This window comes from Lissotriton helveticus, chromosome 3_2 (assembly GCF_964261635.1).
Source record: "Lissotriton helveticus chromosome 3_2, aLisHel1.1, whole genome shotgun sequence".
In the NCBI taxonomy this organism is placed as follows: domain Eukaryota; kingdom Metazoa; phylum Chordata; class Amphibia; order Caudata; family Salamandridae; genus Lissotriton; species Lissotriton helveticus.
Genome location: NC_136062.1, coordinates 98530381 through 98557053, shown reverse-complemented (window position 1 = coordinate 98557053; position 26673 = coordinate 98530381). Strand labels below are relative to the sequence as shown.

At 47.9% G+C, this 26673-nt stretch overlaps 1 protein-coding gene across 1 annotated transcript in view; it reads left to right on the top strand.

Annotated features, from left to right (window-relative positions):
• Positions 1-26673, top strand: part of WDR72 (WD repeat domain 72) — a 1209089-nt gene that overhangs the window by 345880 nt on the left and 836536 nt on the right. The window lies entirely within an intron of this gene.

The window sequence follows — 26673 nt, the reverse complement described above, 5'->3', positions numbered from 1 at the left end:
TAAACTTAATAGAACTGCGGCGTCGTTGTCGTCAGAGGAGAGAAAGAAAAAAAAAAAGAAGAAAGAGGGGAGGAGGGTGGGGGGGGGGTTCTTATCCAGTATTTGGGGTTTCCAGGTGTGTGTCGAGGCGTTCCCACATCACCTCCTTAGCATTGTGCTCCTTTGAGAACTTGCCGGTTATATTGTGTGCTCCTCTGAGAAATGTCACCCAGTTTATCCAAGTTTTAAAATTCGCTTTGGCTGTGTTTTTCCAGTTTGTCAGGATTATTTTTAGCGCTGCTGTTAGCAGTATGTCCATTAGGTCTCTTTCCTCTTTGCTGTTTAGGTCTGCCGTCTTGTATTCCGTGGCAAGGCTCACAAAGCTGATCGTTATGTCTATGCTGAAGATGTCATTGATGAAGTTGTTTACCCTTGACCAGAACTTTTTGACTTTGGGGCACTCGAAGAGCAGGTGTTCTAGGGTGCCTTTCTCTTTTTCGCAGTTCCAGCAGCTATCACTGTCTCTTATGCCAGCTTTGTGGAGTTTTGCCGGGGTCCAGTATGCTCTGTGGAGGAGCCAGAATTTTGTCTGTGCTAGTTGTGGGGTTATCTTATTTGTTGACGACGAACGCCACAGTTTACTCTTTTCGTCCTCGTTTAGCCGCCTGCCCAGGAGTTGTTCCCATGTGCTCGTTGCTTTCTTGTTCAATGCGGATGTGGTGGGGCTGAGGAGCTTGTATATTTTAGCCGTTTGGTGACCCGTCGTGTTCAGGCTTTGCATGTATTTGATGATGGTGGGTTCTTCTTTACTTAGGTTTGCTTTCGTTATGGCAGTTTTGATTTTCAGGAATGTGTATAGTTCGCCTTCTGCGAGCGCGTGTAATTGTTGCAGAGTTTGGAATGTTATTTGCGAGTGTTTTGCTTCTAGTTGGTTTGGTAGAGTTATTCCTTTCTCCATCCATGTTTCGTTGTGCAGTATTTTCCCCTGGTATGTTATCTTCGTGTTGAGCAAGATTGATTCCCATGTTGTACCTTTCATTCTCTGTCCCATCTTCCTGTCTATTTTCATTAGTGCCTCTTTGGTGTGCTTCAGGATTGGGTTGAGTCTTTGGGGGTGCTTGTTTGCTGTGAGTAGCGCTATGGGATTGATTCCCCCCAGGATGTTCCTTTCAACCCCCAGCCATACAGGTTCGTAGCCTTGGGTGTTGGGGAGCCAGGATATTCCTTGCTTCGCTAGGCACGCAGTTTGGAAGTTTTTGAAGTTCGTTATGTTGAGGCCCCCCAGGTCTTTTGTTAGTCTCAGCTTTTGTAGATTGATTCTTGGCTTCTTATCTCTCCACACGAAGTTGTTTGAGTTTGTCCAGTTTTTTATGGAAAGCATCTGTCATTGCCAGCGGTAGCATGCTGAGTGTGTAGTTGATGGCGGGCGTGACCATCATTTTTATTGTTTCGATCCTGCCCCACCAGCTTATGTATTTGGGTGACCACAGGTCCAGTCTTTCCTTTATCCTTTTCAGGGCTGCGTCCTCATTGTGTTCTAAGGTGGATTTTAGGTCTCTCCCGAACAGCAGGCCTAGGTATTTAAGGGGTTTTGTTTGCCAAGCCAGACCCGAGTCTCCAAGTACCTCTTTTGTGGTGTGGATATTCATTGGCTTGCATTCCTGCATTCTTTTTGAGATTTTTTTAAAGCACACTATGCATGTATGTTCTAGCATAGCCACAGTCAACGTCCATGATATACTGCACAGTGATTTATATTGTCCCATTACCTGGCTTTCTTACTGTCATAACTTTCTCAATGAGATGAACACCAGGGCTGTTACAAGGCCCAGAAAAGTGAAGTTTCAAAAATTTATTTCACTGGAACATTCTTAGTCTATAGTTTTCTGAGTTTAATTTTCTTATTTGTAATGTTTTTGGTCTACACTTGATATCCATCTTTTCCATGTATTTTTGCAAAACAGTTTTTGCATAGGAATATAATAAATTAATCTCCGCTCATTTGCTAAGGGCCATAGTTGCCATCATACGTTATCAGTGCTGTAAATACACACACACTAAATAAAATAAATGTGTCATGTGAATGAATTGGTTTGATTAAAATAAGTGAATGAAAAACAATTTTGTCATATCTTAAATTTGGCCCGGAGAGTCCAATGTCTGGTTTAAAGAGACCGTAGAATGAAAAGAAAAACATAGTGATGTGGTACCGGGCAGAGAGAAATAACAATGAACAACAATAAGCATCTAGAAATTTGCGTTTTTGATGATGTCTGATTAGGTTTTGAGATAAAATGTGACATCATTTAGCAGATAGTCTCTTTAACCGATAAGCATGTAGAGAAATATAAATTATTGGTTTAGAGTATCTGTGATTAGTATTCCGAAATTTCCACTGGGGAGAACAGAATATTAAGCTGTTAATTAGCTCTTATAAAAAATAATAATTGTTAGCAATGGGGTCTTTGTTTGGCAGAGGTGTGCACTCTATTTAAGTAGGGACTACCACTCTAGTTAGGATAAGTGTTGTGCACACTAAGGGGCTTATTTGGAAGACCCTTACACCACCTGTAGGTCACTTTTCCCCATGTTAAATGTGATGCATCGGTGGCTCAAGAGGCTTATAAATAAGCCCCTACTAGTTCAGCTGTGTTCACCCTCCGGTACGTTGGCACAGAGAAGTTACACTAAACTAAAGAGGCAATGTGTAACGTATTTGTGGACACACAGTAACACAGAGAAAACACCAAAAATGTACTCCACTCCAGTTAAGAAAAAATATTCAATATTTATCCGAGTAAAACAAGACCAAAATGACAAACATCCAACATTCACAAATCAAGATATGAATTTTTCGAGATTAAATCCAAAGGCCATGCTTAAAAATCAATAGCTCCAACTGGGGCTATCTGGTCACACTTCATAGGGACAATTCCTAAAGTTCATTCCAACCACTATTGAGTGCAGGCCGGGTACAGGAGTCACGCAGACCCACTGACAGTCCCTTGAATGCGTCTCAAATTGTAGACAATGTGGTGCGCAGAGGAGGTGAGGCGTCACAGATACTAGTGATGCGTCGGCCCCTGTACGTGGTGCAAGGTTGTTGAGGCTCTGGTACTCTGTATTATACTGTGCGCAAAGAAGGTAATGCACCCATTGCTGGTGCAAGGCCTTCATTCGCTGAAGGCAGCGTTGAGGATGCATAGAGTTCGGGAGCGCAGTGCATCAGTTCCACTCGTTGATGGTGAACCACTGGGCAAAAGGCGATGGATCGATTGAAAGCAATGCAGGGCCTGGACTGAGCTGCAGTCGGGACGGTGCACCATGGATGTTGGTGTTGCGGTTTCAGAGACTCTCGCAGCGGTGGCATTTCGGAGGAGCTCTGGCAATGTTGAGGCTGCATTGTAAGTCGAGGTTGATGTGCTGTGCACTCAGCGAGCGGGGAGACTGCTTCGGTGCAGGCAGCGGCGATGCAACAATTTTGCATGGATGCGCTGATATTAAAATTTTTGGTTGCAGCACTAATACCAGTAGCAGCTCCTGGAGGGAGTGCTGCGGGGCGGTGGGCTGGGGCAGGGGAGGGGCAGGGTGGGTGGTAGTAGACTCCGGAATACGGCCAACCGTAGTTATGTACATAAATAAAGAAAACAAATTGCATTGCACTCGCTGCAACGCAAATGGTGTTGCAACGCGCACAAGGTAATTTGTGTACTTAACTCCGGTCGGCTGTATGCCGAAGTTTACTACAAGCACCCTGTACCTCCCCCGCCCTGCCCCACTGCCCTGCAGCACTCCCTCGAGGAGCCGCTACTGACCAGTGCTCACTTCCAAGGGCCCAGGACTGGATTTGGCACAACTTTTCAGAGTACGACTGGCAGCAGAGGAGCCCAGGCACATGTAGCAAGATGCAAGTGAAGTCTTTGTTGTCCCTGAGACTTCAGTAACAGGAAGCAAGCCCAACCAAGCCCTTGGAGAATCTTTAGATGTAGAGAGCAAAGTCCAGTCTTCTCACTCCCAGGCAAGAACTAGCAGGCAGCAGGCCATGACAGCAAAGCAAGCAGACAATTGGAAGTCCCTCCTGCCAGCACAACAACTCTTCATCCTGGCAGAATGTCCTCAGTCCAAAAGTGTTCTGAGTGTATGGAGTCAGAGGTCCAGTAATTATACCTATTTTAGCCTTTGAAGTAGAGAGACTTCAAAGAAAGGTCTTTGTAGTGCACAAGACCCTGCCCTTCCTGGCCTTGGCTCTGGGTACACTACAAGGGGATATGCAGTTCTTTGTGTGGGGACAGGCAAAGGCCTATTCAGGTGGAAGTATCAACTTCTCCCTCCACTCTATCTCAGGAAGACCCAAAAGCCTGGTGATGGGCTGTCAAGATATGCACTGCACACCTCTGCTCCCTTTGTGTGACTGTCTAGCAGAAATGCACAAAGCCCAGCTGTCATCCTGACTCAGACATGTATTCTAGGAATGGGCAGAAGCACAGAATAGTTAAAGTAAGAAAATTCCAACTAACAGGTAAGGGTGTCTACAAGGGATATATTTAACAAAAACGAATTATTTCAATCTATATCTCAAATAGGATGTCTCCCAATGACATCACAAATGAATTGAAGAAATAAATGCAAAATATTTGTGAAGGGAAATACATTTCAAATAGCAGGGTATATCATTCATTATTCAGTTTATATCCAAATTCACAAACTAAGGGGTTCATAGCAACACATACTCCCATACATCGATAACAGAAATTGAATTTATACTGAATGAAGATTAACTGGTCACCAATATGTAACTTCCCGTCTCCCTTTAACAAAATGGGAGTGTGTCCTATACATAGGAACTAACGCTCCATAGATTAATTCAATAATCACTAAAGGGAAGATTGGGTTAGATTTTTTTTTTTTTTAATTTGTTTTATTGTTGCATCAAAGTAGATGGATACAGTGGAAATAATCTGCTGACGTGGCATCAACATTCAGCCATGCGTGCAACGTGTTTTGGTTTAAACAACTGGTGCAAATACACAGTTCCTCAGTCAATTTGTACAGATCGTGCAACCATTTCTGCAAGTTGGGAGACAGTAAACCAGCATAGTCAAGAGGACAGTGGATGACAACAGGTACGTAAATTCCCGTCACAGGGGCATTGGATCGGGGTCTGTACTGTCCGTGAACGGTGCTACCAGAGAACAAGGGGGACAAAACCGTGGGAGGGAAGCATGTGGGCGCCAGCATGGTCAAAGCAGGGGAATACCGGTGACGGGTGTCGGGGGGTGGGGGGGACCCAGGGAGGTAGTCAGCCTGCGCTCCAGAAGGGTGGGAGGTCAATCAGGGGCTTGCTCTGGGGAGGGGGGGAAACATCAGGTAGATGCTATTGGTCTTCTCGGGCTGGAGGGGGGGGAAGGGGTAGGCGGAGCACTCACACTTGTGGACTGCCGGAAGCTGTGGAGGAGCATGGCCCATTCCATGGATATAGGAAATTTACCCCCGCCCCTGGCTTCTTCCTCTCTAAGAGCATCCTCTTCCGCCGCCGCCCATTTACCGACCGCCCCCGTCCAGGCTGCTACAGGGGGACCCTCCGGGGAGCGCCAGCGCATGGCTATGCATCTGTTCGCTAACAAAAGAGCCAGGGACACGAAGCGTCTATGCACTGGGACTCGCTTAGGGACATGAAAGATGCCTAGTGCGCTAGACTCCCAGGTGGATAATGTTGTGAGGCCTGTCAGTTCCGACAGGGTGTCGTGTACCGCCCGCCAATAGGGCTGAAGGTCAGGGCAGCTCCAGAACATGTGGCGAAAATCTGCAGCAGGGGAGTAGCATCTGGGGCAGAGGAATGACGTGGAGGGATAGAATTTCTGTAAGCGCGCTGGGGTGAGGTACGCCCTGTGTAGGATGTAGTATTGGATGTTCTTGAAGCGGGCGTTCCTGGAGACGCGTTTGGGGGCCTCTAGCGCTTTAGTCCACTCAGAGTCATGTAGTGCGCGGCCTATGTCCTCCTCCCATGTAGCTCGCAAGGTCGTCAGGGGAGCGTGTGAGAGTTCACAGATGGATTTATACAACCAGGTGACCAAGTGGCGTCCCACCCCCATACGTAGGATAGTGTGTATTACTGGATGTGTGTCTGGCTCACCCGTGCGAAGGTTAAAAAGGGGTCGGTATCCATCAATCAGCTGTCGATACCTGAGGAATTGGCCCGGGGGGAGCCCGTATTCAGCGGTCAGGCGGTCAAGTGTTTTTATCTGGCCTTCCTCAAAGAGCGATTCCAGATCTGTGATGCCACAGCGCGACCATTCGGCGAAGAACGGGGCCGTGAAGTAGGAGTCTTGTCTGGGGCTGCCAATCAGTGGTAAGAGCGGAGAGTACGGAGGCCTATTGGGGGACATTCGGTGGATCCGCATCATGCACCGGCGCGCTATCGCCACTTGGAGGGGGTATGTGCGCCGTGGCTTGGTGCCCGGGAGTAGTAGACGGGTGAGTTCTGGGTCCGCGATTCTGCCGGTCGAGGTGACCGTTTCCTGAGGGTAACGGTCCGCCGTCCAGTACGACAGCCACTGGAGCTGTGCTGCAAGGAAATATGACTCGAAGGACGGAGCTCCAAGCCCGCCCAACGTCGTGGGAAGTTGGAGGGTTTTCAGGGCGACCCTGTGTCGGCCCTCGCCCCAGATAAGGGTCCCTAGGAGGGAGTCAACGTCGCGGAAAAAAGACCTGGGTGGTACCACTGGCAAGTTCGTGAAGTGGTAGAGGAGTCGGGGAAGCATTATCATTTTAGCCAGTGCTATCCGTCCTATTGGGGCCAGTGGGAGTTTATTCCTGAAGGCGACAGCCGGGCGCAGATTGGCAAGTGCTTTGTGGTGATTCCCTGCGAAGAGGTCAGCTGGGGAATGGTACAAGCGAACACCGAGGTATCGGGGGGCTTCCCCGGACCATGAGAGTTTATGCGCTCCGAGCTCGACTTCCCGGGGGGGTAGGCTCGGGTGTAAGGGGTAGACTGTGGATTTATCCCAGTTCACCTGTAGTCCTGAGGCATCCGCGAATTCCTCTAGTGTCGCCCCTATAGGGGTTAGGTCCGTTTCGATGTCTCGGACGTATATGAGGAGATCATCCGCGTACATGGAGACACAATGCGTGCTGTCCGCAAGTGGGATACCCCACTCCACACCTTCCAGGCGCAGCCGAACCGCCAGCGGCTCGACTACCAATGCGAATAAGAGAGGCGATAGGGGGCACCCTTGTCGCGTGCCCCGCCGAACCTCGAACGCTGGTGATATACGTTTCCCGATACGGACTCGCGTGGTCAAATCGGTATACAAGAGGCGCGTGTATGCTATGAGCGTCGGGCCAACATTGAGGCGTTGCAAGACCGAGAAGAGATAGGGCCAGGTGAGGGTGTCAAATGCCTTCTCCAGGTCCATAATGAGGCAGGCGGCGTGGGGAAATTTGCCACGCACCTGATCCTGAACATGGAAGACACGGCGGAGGTTCTGGGAGGTGTTTCGCCCTGGAACAAAGCCGCATTGGTCGGGGTGGACCAGCGGGCGAATGACCTGTGCATAACGATCAGCCAGAATTTTCCCCAGGATTTTACAGTCGGCTGATAAGAGCGTGATGGGGCGGTACGATCCCATGTGGAGTGGATCTCTGTGGGGCTTGGGAAAGGTGACAATCACGGATTCCCGCAGTGACTGGGGTAACCTCCCTAGATGAAGGGACGCCCCGAACACCCGCGATAAATGGGGGACCACTAGGGGAGAGAATGTCGAGTAGTACTCCAGCGGGAAGCCGTCCAGTCCCGGTGCTTTATTCCGGGACATGGCCTTAATCGCTTGGGTGACATCAGAGGGTTTGATCCTGGCGTCAAGGGTGCGCTTGTCCGAATCCGAAATCGTGGGCAGCGTCAGTGGGTCTAAAAAACTATCCACAGAAAAAGGGGAGCATTGAGTTGGAGTCCCGTACACTTGCGTATAGTGTCGCTGGAACGCTAGGAGGATCTCAGCCTGTGAGCGCACCAGCGCGCCGTCCGGATTGACAATATCCATGATCGGCTTGATTTCGGTATCCTGCCTCGCCATCCAAGCCAGTAGCGCTCCAGTTTTGTCTCTGTCCTTATGTACCCTGGAGGCGTAAGCCCTAAAATTGTATCTTCGGAGGTCAGCGCAGGCGGCCTGATACTCCGCCTTAGCCTCTGCCGTGAGCATGGCGTGCGCCTCCGAGTCGTCAGGCTGTGTAGTGAGTGCGGCCAGAGTCTGCTCTGAGGTTTGGAGCATCCGTTCCAAAGTGCGGCGGACCCCGATTACCTGTTTGATGCATTCGCCTCTTGTCACCACTTTAAAAGCGTCCCACTCCACCAGTACCGAAGATGCCGTGTCTGTGTTGTGTGTGAAGTATTCTTGGATGCTGGTGTTGTGTGCGTCTCTGAATACTGGGTCTGAGAGGCAGTCTCTAGGGAGGCGCCAGGTGGGGACTGGCGGGTGTGGGGGGCGCCAGTTCAGCCGAATGATGTGGGCGTCATGATCCGAGAGGATCCGGCCCAAGTAATCTGTAGATGTGATCTTAGAGAGGATTGGCGCAGAGCAGAGGAAACGGTCCAGGCGGACCCTGAGGTTATGTGGAATCGAGTGGAAAGAGTAAACGCGAGTCAGTGGGTGTAGGTGTCGCCATGCATCGGTGAGCGCCCAGTGCATAGTCCACGCCTTGAAGAGGTCTGCCTGCCGGGGGGCCGGGGAGTGCGTGGGGGGAGGATGCGAGCGATCCAGGGTGGGGTCCAATGTGCAATTAAAGTCACCTCCCAGCACCCACGGAACTGTAGTGAACTGGGCTAAAACGCCCGTGAGGTGGTCCCAGAATTTGTCCTGATCTGTGTTGGGGGCGTATATGCTGCCAAGGAGTATGCCTTGGCCATCAAGTATCCCTTCCAAAAGCGCATACCTGCCCTCTCTATCTACCACCCGTCGAAGCTCCCGGAAGGGAGTGCCAGGTCTGACCCAAATTAACGCGCCGCGCGCAAACGCCGAATAGTGTGTGGCACAGAGGATCCCTCGCCACTTGACCTGCAAGCGAGTGAGTTCGGTAGTGTTAATGTGTGTCTCCTGTAGAAACGCAATATTGGCTGACATGCGTCTAACATATGAGTAAACAGAGTAGTGTTTGCTGGGCGTATGTAGGCCTCGTACGTTCAGTGTAAGGACATTAATGTCTGAGCTTGAGACTGCCATTCGTAGGATGTCGTGTGTGGGAGAAGGAACCCCCTGCAGCCCCCGGCGGCCGCCAGTGTGTATGAGTCACGTGTGCTCCTATGCGCCAAGCTTCCACAGTCATAGGGGAGGGACGAAGGGGATGAACAACAACCAGAACCGTAGGTGGGAAACAGTCCCAATACAGGGGATATCTCACCGGAGGTGACATATCCAAACTAGTGTCCCACTAGGGGAGAAATACAACAAATATCTGCGGGGGTGGCAGCGTGTGTCGCTGCTGGGCCTGTGCGCGGGTCGGGCTCTTGCAGGAGAAGCGTCTATCGCTCGCTAGCGCGTACATGCATATGACAAAACAGTCTAGGCTCCTAGACGTTGCGCAACACAATAGGTCACCATGAGAAGGATATAACAGTGGGTAGTCCTTTCATCATGAAGAGGCGCCAGGTTGGCTGGCCAGGGTAGCGTCCAAGGTGTGCCCCGCAACAAGGGGGGAGGAGATCGGCCCGATCCCCGACATCGTTCCATCACTGTCCCGGTCCTTCTCAGGGGTGAACAGGTGTGGTCGACCCTCCAGATCCGACGCCGTGAGCGACATGTGCAGTCCGGTCACCGCTTTCAAGGCCTCTCGTCGCTCCTGCATGATTTGTGTGAGGTCGGGTGAGCCCGTAGGGGGCGACTCCCGGCCCCTGGGGCGGCCCGATCGAGCCCGGCTTGCACCTCGTCGTCTGGATCGTCTAAAGTCGTTGTTGCGAGCTCTCTGGGGTCCAGGGTTAGGGATTATTGGGCAGTGAAACTCAGTCCAATCCTGCGCTTCCTCCGCCGTGTTGAAGAAGAGGGCTTTCCCTTTGTGCAGTACCTTCAGGCGGGCCGGGAACAGCAGGGAGTATTGAAGATCATTAGCGCGGAGGCGTCTCTTGACGTCTAGGTAGGTGGAGCGCTGGTGCTGAACTTCTCGTGCATAGTCCGGGAACACCATTACATGTTGGTCCTCCACTTGTAGGGGGCTCGCCGTCCGGGCCGCACGGAGCACCGCATCACGGTCTCGGAAGTGCAGGAATTTAGCCAACATGGGTCGCGGAGGAAGGCCCGGTTTGGGTGCCCGGGCCGGGACCCTGTGGGCCCTTTCAATGGAGAAGTATGGCGACCTGTCCGCCTCCGGTGTGAAAGATTTGGTCCAGGACTCCATGTACGTCAGAGGGTCCGAGTTCTCAATCCCTTCCGGCAGACCGAGGACGTGGATGTTACATCTTCTGGAGCGCCCTTCCAAGTCCACTGTGCGTTCCTCGAGGGCCGCCACGCGGTGTAGGATCTCCTTCAGTTCCGCGTCCTGTGTTTTCATTGCAGGTTGCAGCTCGGACACGATTCGTTCTCCCTCCTTCACTCTGTCCGCCAGCTTGCGATGGTCATCACGGATTAGATTAATGTCCGTTGTCAGGGCGCCTAATCTTTCCTCCATCGAAAGGCGGGACAATTCGATTGCTGCGAACACCTGGTCCAACTTTGCCGACAGTGTAGGGTCGGTTTGCGACGCGTGGGCTTGCGTCCATGTTCTTGTTTGCGGCATCCTCTCGGGGGCCGTCTCGGGGACAGTCGTCCCTTTCGAGGAATTAGGTTTCCCCATGAGTGCTGTCAAAGATGGGAAGGGGACCCCCAGGTCCCTGTGCACCTTGCGTTCAACGGGTCACCTCCCTTCGGCGCGGTCAGGTAGGCAGCAGCTTAATGCAGGTTAAACGTCCAGTCACATGCGATCCCGGGGCAGTCACTGCTCCTCGTTTAGAGGACCTCCGCCAGGTCAGGGCGCTATCGGTAGCTTGTGACTGCAGGGGGCGACAGTCCAGGTGGTAGGAGATGTACAGCCGGGGGGCACCGCCACCACTGGGCGCCCTCAGTGAGGCTGGATCTTGCGCCCCCTCCTCCCCGGTGCGCAGCGCTGTCTCCCAGGCGACCCCCGGGGGGGGGCTAAGGAGTAGGGCCCAGGGGGGGGCCCTCAGGCCTAGAAGTGTTCACGATATGGCGTGCCACCGCCTCAGGGACAGAAGGTGGGTCCCACGCCGATCACGGCGCCCTGGACTCCTCGGGCGCCATCTTAGGGTCAGGCGCCCGGGTCCTCCGGGCTACACGAGTAGATAGAGGCTCTCTGGCTCCCCCCCCCCCCCCAGGAGCAGGGGCCGGTGCGGTCCGCGATCCCTCAGCAGGCCCCAGAGGGGGCAGGGGGGCCGCCGGCACACGGGAGGAGAAAGGGGGGGGGAAGGGGCCGACACCTACCGCCTCCAGAAGGAATCGTGGTCACCCGAAGGGTCCGGCACCTCACAGGCGGCACCTCCACTGGTGTCCTCCGGTCCGCGGCGGTGAGCTGGACAGCACCGGGGTCAGGCTCCCGGTCGTGAAGAAGCGCCGGTATAGCGCAACTACATCAAAGCGGCCGCCATTTTTGCGCGCCGGGGTGCCTCCGCAAGTCGTCCGCTCCGGATTGAAAGTCCGCGATCAGGTCGCTGCGCTCCTCACCGGGGCACCGGCGCCGTCCACAGTCCGCCTCGGCGAGGGGTCGCCCTCCGGGGATAGGAGTCCGGCAGTGTTATCAGCAGGCAGAAGGAGCCGCGCCCGCCATCTTGGGCGCTCGGCACTCGGCTCCAGGCACGAAGGGTCAGTGTCTGGCGATCGTCCGCTGCTCCCACGACGTGGCCAGAGGATGCCCCCACTGCAGGTAAGCCTCTATGGGGCAGTTATTAGTAGGCTGAGGCTCCCAGCGATCATTGGAAATGGGCAAGATGCTAGCCCGATCGCGGAGCCTCAGCAGGACACAGCCGCCATCGCGGCTTGCCAAGCCACGCCCCCCGGAAGATTGGGTTAGATGTCGACGTTTCCGCTGTAATGTTTCTGTGAGGCCATCAACAGGACAAACATAATTTGTGTAACGATCCAGGACCCCTTTGGTCAATGACTTAAAAATCGAAAAGATGTGAAAGTGGTCTCTTCAAATCCTAAACCTATGTAGCCTTTCATCGAGGACTTGGGCAGTATTCATACACAATCATATAGAATTTAGCAGTTGCTGCATCTGTCTGTTGGGGCTTCTAACTTTTGTGAAACGCCAGATAGACGCAGCGGCTGCTAAATTCTATAAGATTGTGTATGAATACTGCTCAAGCCCTTTATGAACAGGTTAGAGTTAGATGTAGAAATCTTGAGATGGCATAAAATGAAGACAATCAAATTTAGTGCTCTGGAGTTTTTTACAGAAAAAAAGACAAACTTTACATTAAACATAATGTGGCAATTTAAAAAAAAATCATGTTAGTCTATTTTCCAGTTGACTCAGTTAAGGGTGAGAAAAAATAGCACAGTTGCCCTCAATGTCTGGTGCATTTAGAGAGTTTATAAATGCAAAGCCAATCAAACTTTTCCCACTAGCATAAATGTGCTGTTCTCTTGTCCGGATCACATCCCACCCATCTTACAATGGGTGACAATTGAACTGGTGAGTAGGCTGGAGTTGGAAATAAAGGATAGTGTATGGTTTGTTTACTGGTGGAATAGGGTGTGTGCAGAAATGGGTGCTCTGATTGGGGAGTCAGCATATAAACAGTTCCATTTCATCTGCTGCCTCTGCTAGCAACTGGAGTTTTTTCCTTCTTGTGAGGCACAAGTGAATCTTCTCTTCTTTTTACAGTGGCACATATAAGGAATATCATCTTGAATCATTGGCTCCCTGCTAATCATTGCATTCAGTATTATATAACATAGCAGTCTGATAAGTGCACTCATATATATTGTGCTTTCCTAAGAATCAGAACATAAAACATCAGGCAAAAGTACTGAATATAAGCAGAAACGTAATCCCCTTCAATTCCTGATCAACCATTATCCACCAACCCTCAAATCCGTTGCCTCAGCCTTTACAATTATCTCTAAGGGCGTTCTGCCTCACATTTGTTCATCCCTATTCAGTGGCTTGGTACACAGACTCATGTTTCAATGCGCCTAGAGCTCTCAGTTTAGACGGAAAATCTAATAGCACCGGCAGTGATGTAAAATAACCATGCCCCAAGTGTTTTCAAAAGTTCCGAGAGGCCTTTGTAGATTGTGATGCAGTTTTTCCAATATCATAGTATGCCATAATTCCATGGCACACATGCTTGTCCTGGGGGTTCTTTATTTGACCATAATCTAGCAATCAAATTCTACCTGTTCCTAGCATATGTCTAATCACAATGTGTCATATTATCTCCCCCCCCCCAGGGTCTCATGTGCCCAGCTTGCAGTGACATGATTTCAAGGCATTGAGTCACAGGGATTCACAATATGCTGTCAATGTGGCTGAGCACTTCCTTCCAAGGTATACTGATTTTAACACAGCTCCAACACACATGAAACATAGTGCCAACACTCTCCTCACATTGCCAACTGCTATAAAAGGTGTTGGGGAACATTTGTTTCAACCTATCTGGTGTCAATTACCACCTCATGCAAATCTTCTACTCGGTTTCTCTGTGAAGCAAGCAGGGCATGCCTTTCACTGTGGATATGTCACTCCTCTCCCATCTTCTCCCCGCAAACTCTTCCCCTAATTCCTTCTCCCACTGCGTTGGAAAATTAAATTTTTTGGGTGCAGTAATGCATATATTGAGAATATTAAAAAGAGTGGAAATCAAGTCCCTTGTGGAATCGAAAGTGGGCAGATATTTTTCAGATGGCATAAGACGCCTAGTAGAAGCTGACTTATTTTCTGGATTTAATACTCAATGCCTCAACTGTGCATAAGAAAGTCTATCTTGATTGGACAGACTTTATTCTTTAAAGTCCTTAAATTACCTGAGCATTCATTCCCTAAACATGTCCTATAGTATTACATACTCACCAGCACTCTTAGCATATTGCCCTGTATCATGAGCCAGGGTAAATTGTCGTTTACAATGCAATGGTAAGTATGGTGATGAGAAAGTAGTCAGAAATCCCTAATGGTATTTTGATTATTTCTGATATGTTTAGGTTACATGAACTGTGCTGTTTTAGGTAGCCAAGGTGTACACCACCGGGATTGTCCAGCTAAAGCCCTTTCCACATGAACCCATTGCTCATCAGAGGATCTCTCCGATGATTCTACCACTATTCATAAGTATGTTGTCTAGTAATAATAAAATATATAAGCACATAGAAGCCTCCCCCACTCCAGTTCTTTAGGTGCCATCAGTAGCTTTTTGGAAAACCCTACTTTGCCACTAGCCCGGACAAATGTTACAATATGTTTCTGTAGGGCTAATATCTCAACCATGGGTTTTACTCTGGGCAGAGTTTGGAATAGCTATAGAAGAGGGAAAGGATATTTATTTTATAATAATTCTGCCTAGCCAGGACACATGCAATTGTTTCCAGTGCATATAATTGGGATTTTGAAGTAGGTCAGTTAATACCTATCCAACCTGCTATGAAGCTTGAGAATTTAAAGCCCAAATATCTAACATACTTTTTTGGCCCATGCTCAGTGCCTGCAGGTGTGGTGCTGGAATGCTGATATTCAGCATTTCAGATTTAACCAAGTTGAAGGAAATCCCAGAGACTTTGATTAGGGATTACATCAGAGCTGGCAGACTGACTTCTTGTTCAGTGATGCAGAACAAAACATCATCTGCTAGCAGATTAATTTTTTCCTCCACCTCACCTAACTTTAATCCCCTAATTCTAGGGCTTTCTCTAATGGCATGCCAAGGGCTTAATGGCAAGTACAAACAGGATCGGGGACAGGGGATATCCTTGTCGTATGCCCCTTCCAATTTGTATTTCCATGGAACAGCCACCATTGACCCTCAGCCTGGTGGTGGGAGCCTCAAAATTTGCTAAAATACATTCCTTCATTCTGCGTCCCAGCTTAATCATAGAGAGCAGGTCTTTCAGGAGCCCCGCCTCACTCTGTCAAATGCTTTTTCAGTGTCCAAAATCACCAGGCGTGTTAGCATCCCCTTCAAAGCCACCCTCTTAATTACATGGCCACTGTATGAATATCATCAGACTCCTGCCTGTACTGCATAAACCCAACATGGTCTGAACCCACTAACCAGGGAAGGATCTTATCCAATCTATTTGTGATGATTTTAGTAAAGTTTTTAACACCGAAGCTGTGACTAGACTGTAGGAGACCCCATCAGGATTATTTTCTGGGTTAGGCAGTGCGGTTGGTATTTTGAGCAGAAGGTCAGGCAGACCACATGCATACACATACTCACACATCTACATGCACACTCTTTGCTCATACCCATCTGTGCACACATTTACCTATCATTCACAAGCACATAACACATATATTCATACATGCACAACTTAAAGAAATATCTTACCTGGCCACAGTGATTATCTTGAGTGGTGGGAGGGAAGCTTTGGTGATTCCTGTAGGATTGAGGCTGCCACTTTCTCTCATTGGCTGACCTAGTTATAGGTCAGCCAATGATAGGAGGTGGCAGCCCCTTACTCTTCGCAGAGTAGGATGGGATCATTTAGACTGCTGACGTCATCCCACTTTGGGACGAGGCAACACTGATGGACAGTCCAGGTCTGAAAACTGAAGCAAACAGGTTTGTGTTTGCAATAAAGGTGGGGGACAAGGTACCTCTGCCCTTAGTGACTGGTCCCTATCCCTTCCTCATTTGGCGTTCAAGACTAAGGGTGTCTTGACCGCTCCGGATGATTCCACCCCATGGTTAACATCCTGTTTTGGAATATCACAGGTTTACATAATAAAATGGATGATGGTAATTGTGTTGTACTTGCAGCCACCCATGACCTGGTTTTCATGCAAGAAATTTGGGCCTTGTACCTTGTTAGTATAGGTGGGTTTGCTGCATATAATGTACAGGCAACCCCGTCACCTGCTCTGGTCGAGTCTAGGGTGGTTTTATGGCCTTCCTGTGAGTTACTCTGGGTTGTAAAATGTGTCTGCTTCTTTCTGAGTGCCCTGCTATTCAAGCCCTTTTGTTAACTTGGCCTAATGGTATCTATCTGGCTATCATTAACTTTTGCTAATGGTCTTTTGGAGCTGCGGAATGTGATAAAATATTTAAGTTGTCAAGTTTTATTTTGGGGCTCAGATCCGATCTAGCATACTTGAACTCCAGGTTCTATATTGTGGTTGGGGAAAATTTCAACATTAAGCTTGGTACTTTGTCCTAGGCCGATCAGTCGGCCATCTTTAAAGCAGCCTGTACGAGGGGTGCCCTTTGTTGGGGTGCTCGGAAGCTAGGCTCTTCTAAATTTCGTTAACTGGTTTTACCTCCCCAATGCTGTGAAGACATTGATCCAACTTACCGCTCGAAAACTACTTTTGGTAGGGGTTGCTATGGTTGCATCATTGACCATATTTTGCCTCCAGGACCCTTAGGAAGTGGATCACATGTGGGAGCACTATTATCACTGCACTGAGTGATTATAATCCCTTATGGGTAGGCTTTGGCTTCCTCAGGGGCAAGGTTAGGATGGCTGGTATCCACTCTTCTTCTTTATCAGTTAAGTCTCAGGGGCTTCGCCTAGTGAGCAGGAACATGGACCAAGGAGTGATGAAGGAAAACTTGTGTATTAACCATATTGATATTATACATAATTGTCTAATTTACCCCACTGATCTATGTCCAATGGCCAATAGCGTAGTCCGTCTGGGGGATGGCATTCCTGGCCTATTTATGAAACCAGTTAGACCGGTATCGACGTGGGTAAACTGGTTTGACTCCTCCTGTAGAAAGGCTTCTACATCTCTGCATAAGGCCCTAAAAGATATAGCTAGAGACTGCCCAAAAATCAAAGAGCATAGAGAGGTGTACAAAAGGGCTTTTACAAACAGGCGCAAAGAAATAATAACTTAGCACTGGCAGAGGTTGGTACAGTGTAGCAGAAAGAAGGACTCTATGTCCTTCTGTTGGTTCATCAAGGATATTAGTTCCTTAGGATACAGTGACAACTCAGCCATTACTAAAATTAGACCAAAGGCTTGGGAGGGTCAGTTATGCGATTTATATCATTCTGACACACCACTGGTGGTCCAGAAGGCCGAGGTCGCCTACCCAGTCTCCATTAGATCCACTCTGGAAGAGGTATGTGAGGCCATGACTAAGTCTCCATCTAGTAAGGCCCCATGCCCGCATGGGATCCCCATGGACATGTATAAGTCTGCCCCAATACTATGGGCCCCAAGGCTCGGCGATTGCTTTGATGCCTTTACTCACTGTGGTCTTCCAGACTCAAGGCATACTGCCATCATCGTCCCCATTTTCTTTAAAAGCAACCTGCAGTCCCTCAGGTGTCATCGTCCAATATCTTTGTTGGATTCTGCTGTAAAAATTGCTGTGAGGGTTGTATTGAACAGTTTGTAGGCTTGGGTCTCTGAGTCTAACACACTGTTGATGGCTCAGTATGGCTTCCCCGATGAGCTGGTTTCCACAAGGTGCTGGGCACGGTGGAGCAATGTATTAATTTACAACTGCTTATTAGCAAGTATACCATAGTCTAGCTGGACTCCATCTACCTGCCTTCATTAACCTATCTAGTGCCTTCAGCAGTGTGGTTACGTCTAGGTTGTATGACATGTAGAGCGATTTAGAGGTGGACCTTGAGCTAGTTCAATTCCTGCGTACACTTCACTTTGACTCATCAGTGTCTGTTAGGTATGGTCCTGTTTGTGAGCACACCCCCAGTTTACCACTGGGAAAGAATGTCCATCAGGGGTGTGTGCTGGCCCCATAATCTTCCTTCTATATATCATTGGCCTTGAGGAGTCTCTATCTGCCTGTGTGGCTACCGTAGTGATGGTGGGCAGGAAAATGCCCCCACGTTCCTTTACATGGATGATAGGGTCATAATGAGCAGAACACACATGAGCCTAAACACCCACTTCCAGAAATGTGTGAGTGTTATGGGGTCCCTGGGCCTAACCACCAACCGTTGTAAAATGTACACCATGTCCTGTGGGCCTAAATCTATGAAACAAGAAAGTGTTTTTCTTCAAGGCGATCAGGTTGCTGCCACACAGCAGTTTTCTTATCTGGGGGTGGTTCTTGATACCAAGGGCTATTGATGGCCCTGTAAGCACAAAACAGCCCAAAAAATCTCAGGTGCTACTGTTTTCATTCAAAATGTAGCCTCGCACATCAGTAGAAAACCCATGGCCTCCTTGTTAGAATTATTTAGGATCACATTGCTCCCCATCGTCAACTATGGGGCTGACATTTGAGGCTATTCCAACACCTCTGCCCTCTAGATCGAAGAGAACAGGGTGCTGCATCACTTTCCGGTTGTTTCACCTCGTATATTGTTAATCAGGAGCTTGGAGTTACGTTTGTTGAGGACTCTATTAAATTGAGCCCTTTGGAACTCTGCTGTGCCATTTGGGCAAACCAACATACACGCCTAAACAGGAAATTGATCCTTGCTTCCTTTGCAGAAACAGGAAATGATCAATCTGGGGAGATCTGAGCTCTTTTTTGATCTTGTGGGTATTACCAAAGCAGATCTGGAGTCAATAATGCGTTCATATCCAGGAATAGACTGCGCTGAGAGGAATTTGAGGTAGCCAACATTTCTGTTAATGCATATATTAGTCTGCAATTACCCCCCCCCCCCCACATGGAACCATACTTGTCCTGGATGAACATTACATGAGAAAACGTCACCTATTAGTTCATTTGCCCCTGTGACGAGTCTTCTCCCCAGACTCTGCTCCATTTTAGTTTTTTTTGGTAAATATTATAGGGCCTACTCCCAAAGATTTTAGTTCCCTTATTTAGATCTAGAGGTACAAGAAGCTGTGCTGAGGCCTTGGCGTATTTGCAATCCTTGAACTACCCAACTCTCTGCTGTTCCATTTCCTCCTAATTAAAATGCACTCACATTAGGAGAAAACAAAAGGCTTTTTGATAGTCTGCTACTTGGTTCACTGCTGTCTCTTGGATTGGCTACTGGCGCGTTGTTGCAGTTGTGCAGGGCTGAGAAGTTCGGTGCAGCAAGTGTAGTGAGTGGAGCACAGCGGGACATGGGCCGTGGCTTATTTCAACAAAGCTGCAGGAGTTTCGGCAGGCGGTAGCTGGCTATCGCTCGCGAGGGCGTTGCAGCAGGCGTACTATCTGCGCCCCTAGCACACTTATCGCTCCCGAGGTACCGTGCTTCCAACAGCTGCCCCCATCGCCTTTGAGAGTGTGAGCCGTGACGACTGGTGTCTGGGTGTCCGTGCAACTTCTGCTTGCTTGCCTTTACCATGCTCACTCTCTGTTCTTTTACTCCTGGCAACCAAGTCGCCCTGCCAGTGCTTAGACAGCTGGCAGCAAGCAGTAGGGTTGACTACCAGATTCTGGTAAGAGTGGTAAAGTGGGGTGGTTGGCAGTGAGGTAGCAGTGAGTTCAGACCGAGCAGCATGGGCAGTGTCCCAGGTAGTGCCCTGGCTCCATGGAGGCTGCCCAGCTAGGCCTGGTGCAGCTTGTGGCCCAGGCGAGCTCCCTTCCTCCACTTTCTGCCCCCCTTTCAGTCCAGCTCCTCTGGAAATTGAGGGAAACGCCCCGGGGGCATACCTCCTAGCACCTAAACCAGCAAACCAGCACTTAAATATGCAAACCACCATAGGATCCATCAATTCCTGAAAACCTGTGATCTGCTTTAGCCAGGCAGGCCACCCTGAGAAGAGCCATTTAGATGGGAATTTAGGGCTCATCCCTATCCAGCTACCCTGTTTTGGCCTCTCGGGTGCAATCGAAAGTCATACACTAGCGTGTAACAGAGGAAGAGAGTCTCTGAACAACTCCAGCTCCCCATTTTAACAAATTATATTTGCCACATGCAGTGAGGTGAAGTTGTAAAAGCAGCTGCAGAGGGCCTCCCACCCGGCATAAGACAAGCAGGCACCCTCAATTTAGCTGGAAATGTCCCTACAAGCTTCAATTTAAGCTATCATACAAGGTACTCTCTAAGTTGCATATTCTGCACAGCTTGAGGCAGGGGCCAACAAGGACAAAGAGGAGGACCGGGATGAATAAGAGTCCCTTCAAACACTCAGCTGCATAAAGACCAGCCAATGGCATCCAACCTTTAAAAGATCTAGACCTGTTCTGTCTCCAATCCCATCCTCTGCTTCAGTATACAGATACTTTACACTAGAGCCCATCCCAAACAGGGCACACGTTGAAGGAACCTTGGATGGGCAACAATGAACTCTGCCTATACCAGGCAAACAGGTTGACCCAGCAGCACATCGCCCGGAAAAAGTCCTGGAGCAAAACTCCAACAACATGGGTCACCCTGAAAGGACAGGGTTACCTCTCTGTTAATACACCAAGCCAGGCCCATCGCCCAACCAGTAACCCTCCGACATGGAGACGTATCATGAGCCACCTGAGGTTATTGTGATATCATCGGTGCTCACAGTCATAGTTGAGATGGCAGCAAAAATCGACAGACTGGAGGCCAAATTAGATGATGTAAGCGATCCTCAAAGAGAGAATTGTTCATGCGCTCTCTCCCATCATGGAGAAACTTAGTACACTCCAGGAAGTTTTTGCATCCCTGGTTACAGAGCTAAAACTGCCGCAAATATCTAAACCAAAATTGCAGATTCCGCATTTGGAATTGAGGAATTGGGCCCTAGTCACCCAGGAAGGGTCGCCGCCCCGCACCTGTCTACCACAACAACACTGACACCATTGATACCCCACCTGTTTGCAGCTGGCCTCATTGGAAATGCAACAGGAGACAAAAACATCCTACTATCCCCATCCAAGACATTCTAGGGGATAATGTCCACAAAGAGTCCACAGCCAATGCCACAGACACCAATAAACCACTCTTCAGAAGAGCAAAAACACGCTTGGAGAAGCGAGCAAAAAACAACCCAGACTGAATTGCTACGGATTTGGAAGTGCTTAGCTTCACCTGGTCTTGGCCAGACTGCTTCCATGGTGGACCCATACTCTCCACCTCATGTATCTGCAACCATATTGCAGAAGCTTTTCCCAGTTTTCCAGAACGCGAAGTTCTGTAATGGCCTCTGCTCCAGCCAGGAAGCACGAACTTTAACGCATCAGCAAAGTGCACGATTGGGTTCTTTGGCTGGCATGATTGCTTACGCGATATGCTTCACCGGACGTACCATGTATGGTGTGTCCACTAATTGAACGGATTGCCCTTGTTTGGGCATCTGGCACATCCGACAATTAGCCTATGACTGCCGAACCACTTAGGGAATCGCAGCATAAAAAGCACACGGCATACATCCCCAGCCACTACCAGCGGAGCAGCGTGTGGGGTAGCACGGAGGCAAACTTGTCCCGAGTCTGTGAGTATTGGGTAAACAGAAACACCATTTTCCATCCAAAAAGTGAGTAAAAATACTGAAAACGATCCTTTGTCCTTCTAGATTGCAAAATTAGCAATCAACCCCAGACGTACTCGAATGCTCATGAAGCAAGACATCTTTTTACAATGAGTATGACCAACATGTTTCAATTAGCTTTACGTGTGTTATCTGTGTTGTGTGTCTTGTCTCTTTTTCCTTTCCAGGGCCAATATGCCATATGGTGTTCCAGGTGACTGCACCTGTATGAGCCACCCTATTAAGGGTAACCATATTAATTTTCTTTTTTCATTTTTGTAGGTCACGCAAATGCATGGTCCCAAACCGCTGTAGGCACATTATAGCCTATATTTAGTAATAAGTCACTGTATATAATCCTGCACTTTTGGTTATTTACACAGACAATAGAGATACGTGAGTAAGGTGGGGAAGTTGTGCCCCCATCCTGAAGAAGGAGCACATGCTCCGAAACATGTCGACGCACACCAGAGGTACTGTCCATAGTCACGACAGTTAACTACCTCACTCTGCACTTCTTTTAACAGTACCAGCCCGGGGTTGTGAATACAAAATTTTCCTATACACCTACGAGCCAGGTACTTTTTAACCTTCACTATATCCCACCACTCACATTTAAATACCCCTACCACTTGCATCACACACACCACACATAGTCCACCCTTCAGTGCTCCCGCGTAGTCGTAGGTTGCAGCATGCCGCATCCCGTTAGAGGGGTGCGAAGACCCCGATGATGAAGCATGACACCAAGGGGCCTGTTGGTGTGTGAGGGGTATTTTACAAAACACTGTGTGTCCCCACACCTGTGGTAGACACCTTTCCCTTTCCACTGTGAGTAGGATTCCTTTTGTTTGTGCATCTTCCATTTACTGCTGAGATATCCCTCCAGTCACTCAGGCCTCACATCTTGAACACCCTGGGCTCTGCCCCCAGGGAAGAAATTCATATACTCCTATGAAGGGTAAAATGGAGTAAAATAGATATTGTGTGGCTGGCGACATAGAAATGCAACTGGCAATCAGATTACTACTACTTTGGTGAGCACATATTTTGACAAAGGCCATTAACAGGTGCAGACCTGTACCAACATCTTCAAGACAGTCCTTCTAGCACTGTCTGTCTTTAAGGAAAAGGGGTGCTGCAGTGGCAAAGCCACTGTGCAAGGATGAAGCATAGCAAAATAAATCTGAGGCATGCTGCCAGCTACTACAAACGTTCAGGGAGAGAAGAGCTTTGCCATGCGTGTGTAACAGCCAGGAAAACACACAATATACGTGTATAGCAGCGTAAACAACAACAGAAAGAATTACAGTGGCTATATGTCTACTCTGTTTTAAAACAAAGAACGACTACATTCTGGCTGCTCATCAACATCCTCAAATGTCACGGTCATGACAGATATAATGGAGTCCCAGCAGGCGCATGGATTAAGCATGTTCAATCATTATACTGTGCGCCCTTTAATAGAGCAGGCACAAACCAATCAACCTCCCTCAGGAGACAGTACTTCGCATAACGATTTCTACATCAGAAACGGGGCCTGGCAGTTACTAGTCTTTCTCCATCCTTGCCAAATGTGAAGTGTAGCCGCATGTCTAAAATTTTGAACAACATAAGGAGCGACAGAGCTCTGGCCCAAATAGGCTTCCCGGCTACCTATCCAAAGAGGACTGTGACTTTTGGGCCTCTCTTCTCACACCCCTCTGTCAGTACTGCAGCACAAATGCATTAGTCCCGGAAGCCTGGAAAGGCTTTATTCTACAAGCTATACTCAAAAAAACGAGATACTTCGGACCCTACAAACTACACTGCTAGACATTGAGGCCAAAGACTTCTCAAGTCTTCTACTACATGACCTAGACATTGAGGCCAAAGACTTCACAAGTCTTCTACTACATGACCTAGACATCTGGGCCAGAGATGAGAGCATCCTCCCTGCGTACCAATCGGGCTTCAGGGAAGGGGCCTCGATGACGGATCCCATCCTGGACGTGGCCTATCTTGTCGAGGAGGGTACTCTCTCAAACCATGAACCACTTTTTGCCTATTGTCTGGATTACTCCATAGCCTTTGACAGTGTCAACCGGAATATTCTCTGGAAGAAATTACAGACATGGGGAATCCCGACACGCTGCTGGGCGCTGTTATAGCCCTTTACTCTCAAACCTAAGTACGCATCAAGCTCGCCCAAAATATAGCGGAAGCTAAAATGTATTTAGACAAAGGTCTCAAACAATGCCACCTGGTGCCTATGCTTTTTAATTTGTATACCGATGTTCTAGAAATTCGTTAACCTGCTAGTACCTAAAAATCTAGTGTAATTACCTGTTCATGATGAAGTATGACGATGATATGATCTTAATGGATCACACAAAAGTGGGTTTACAGACAATCCTGGACATGCCAAATATTTAAACATCGCCAACAAACTAGTGGCGAACTGCAAAATAACAAAGGTTCTTCTCCTCGGCCGCTACACCCATAAACTCCAACACCACTGAAGCCTGTGTATTTTGAAAATAACTACTGCCTCCAAATACAACTACCCTGGGGTGTGGTTTGTGAACAATGGCAACCCCAAGGCATACATCTCTTCCATTGAAGAAAAGGCCAAAGGAGTGACTTACGCCTTGTGTAAACTTCAAAGCAACATCATCTAATACTATGGAAGAAATTCTGAAGGTAATCTTCACAAACGGAAAGAAATCTGGGTTGGACTATCATGCGGAAGCCTGCTCCAAATTAAACCTGGTCATGGATTATTGGGAAAACTTCATACATCATCCACTGGCCTTAAAAACCATTGAAAAAACAAGTGAGGGTTTTACTCAGGCAGAAGGATCTCTGATCATCGAATCCTCAGCTAGCAGCATCCAGCTTATTCTAAACTCTAATAGGGAAAAGCTCTGCCAGCCTTACTTAAATAATGCTTCAAGCAAGTCAAACTTAAAGCAGATTTTGCTTCCCAGACTCCTGGTTTTACCAATAAAGGACATACATACCAGCTGGAATTCATTGGCATAATCCGGGGCCTGCAGATTATGCCATCTGCATGGGGAATCATTGGTCCACTACATCTGCATTTTCCCGGACTTTTTAAATGCGTGCCACGCTTTAATAAAGTCTCTCTTTTTAAAATACGGCGCTACACTTGCACTGAGGCGAAAATACTTTTTTTTAACTTGGAAATTTCAGTGGAACTGGCAAGGTTTGCCTGGTTTGTTGGGTACTTGCAACAGCTTTTAAAAGTAAAAAAAGATTAGGGGTCCTTAACCCAATATGACAAAATTCGACATCTTATTTAGTATTTTAATTATTGACATACGTCTTTTTACTGTTTTTATGAAAATTTGAAACAATTAATTATAATTAATCGAAACAGATAAAGCGGTATTACTTAGTCTGCTACTGTATTTGCTGGTACTTTGCACATGTTTTCCACAGAGCATTTTATTGTGTATTTATTCCTTTTTAACTAATAATTGTGTTTTTTTTATCTCTATCAAGGATGTTTTATATTATTGCACTGTCCTTTTGTGGCTGTATTTAAATACCGAAATAAAGATTTTGAAACAAAACGACTGACCGCTATTGGTTTAGGAATCAATAAAAGGTCTGCATTACACATCGAGGGGGTAACATCTCCATCACCAGTGAACAAATTACATAATTGCTCAAGGGGTTTTAATAGAAGGTGAGAGTTATCCCTGTAAAATGCCATGGGGATATCATCTGGGCCCTGGGACTTTCTATGCTACATCGGGTTTATAGCCATTAGACTGTTCTGCTTTTCTAGCAGCTTAACTAGCTTCTCTATCCATGGTGTCCCCACTGTTCATTCACACTGCCATATGTGAGATTCCCTCCCTTTGTGCTCCAGGTTCGAGTCGCAGCACTAGGGGCCATATGTATGAAGGCAATTTTGCGATCGCAAAATAGCTAAGTGGTATGTATGTAAGCAAAACAGCCTCCCAAAATCGCAAATTTTCGATTCCCTATTTTGCAATTGCATTTAAGGAATCGCAAATTGCGATTCCTTAAATGCAATGTATGATGCCCAGAAAAACTGCAATTTGGCCATAAGGAATCGCAAATTACCGCCAACTTAAAGTTGGTGGTAATTTGCGATTTCTTCGAAAAATGCACTTTTTTGCATTTTTCAAAGTGCCATGTGGCACACATACATGCTTTTAGGGCATGTATGTGTGCCAAATGGGCACTCATGCACATTTCAGGGGTGCAACAGGGTGTCCTTTTGCACCCTTGAAATTGCATTCTCAATTTGCGATTCTCAGAATCGCAAATTGAGAATGTCTTCCCATTCATTCCTATGGGCCTCTAGGCCCATAGGAATGAATGGGGAGGTATTGCTTACTTGCAAATTGAAATTTGCGATTTGCAATTAAGGAATATGTAGGATTCTCAAAATTATTTGCAAATCCTACATACATAGCATTTTGCGATTCTCTAAAAATTGCTATTTGAGAATCGCACAATGTAACTTTCATACATGTGGCCCTTGATGTCTATCTGCTTGGTTCCCTTACTCATACAAATATTGCTTTAAGTTCATCAGGGACAGCTCGACTTTTTGAATTCTACTAGCTTGCAACTGGGTTAGGGGGGTACATATTTTTACGCGGCTGCATAGATGGGTTTTGTTTGTTTCTACTCTGGGTATAGGAGTTGTTCTTGAAGTTTGAAATCGGCATATTGATTTTTGCTACACATTCTGTGCTGGTTTGTTATTGCTGCCCCTCTATTCATGGCCTTGAACGTCCCCCAGTAAATATTTAAGTTCATATCGGCCGGGCCATTGTCTGCCAAATATTTACATTGGCATTCCCAGATCTCCTCCCAATGAATCTTAATCTTTACGAGACGTATGTGCATTCTCCATATGGTACGTACGACTTTCCGCTTGTTCTTCCCATTTCGGCTCTATATGAGGATGGTATGGTATAGCACCCCCAACATTCGGGCTCCTTTCAGCACTCCGTGGGGAAACAAAAACCTAAACAGTTCTGCTATAGGTATTATGGACGTTTTTTTGGGAAGGCCTTAGTGCAGGGGTCTCCAATCTTTTCTTTAATACGATGAATTTATGTTAAATGAAAATCGTCAAATCTACTAATTTTATTAGTATTATAGTATTATATTAGT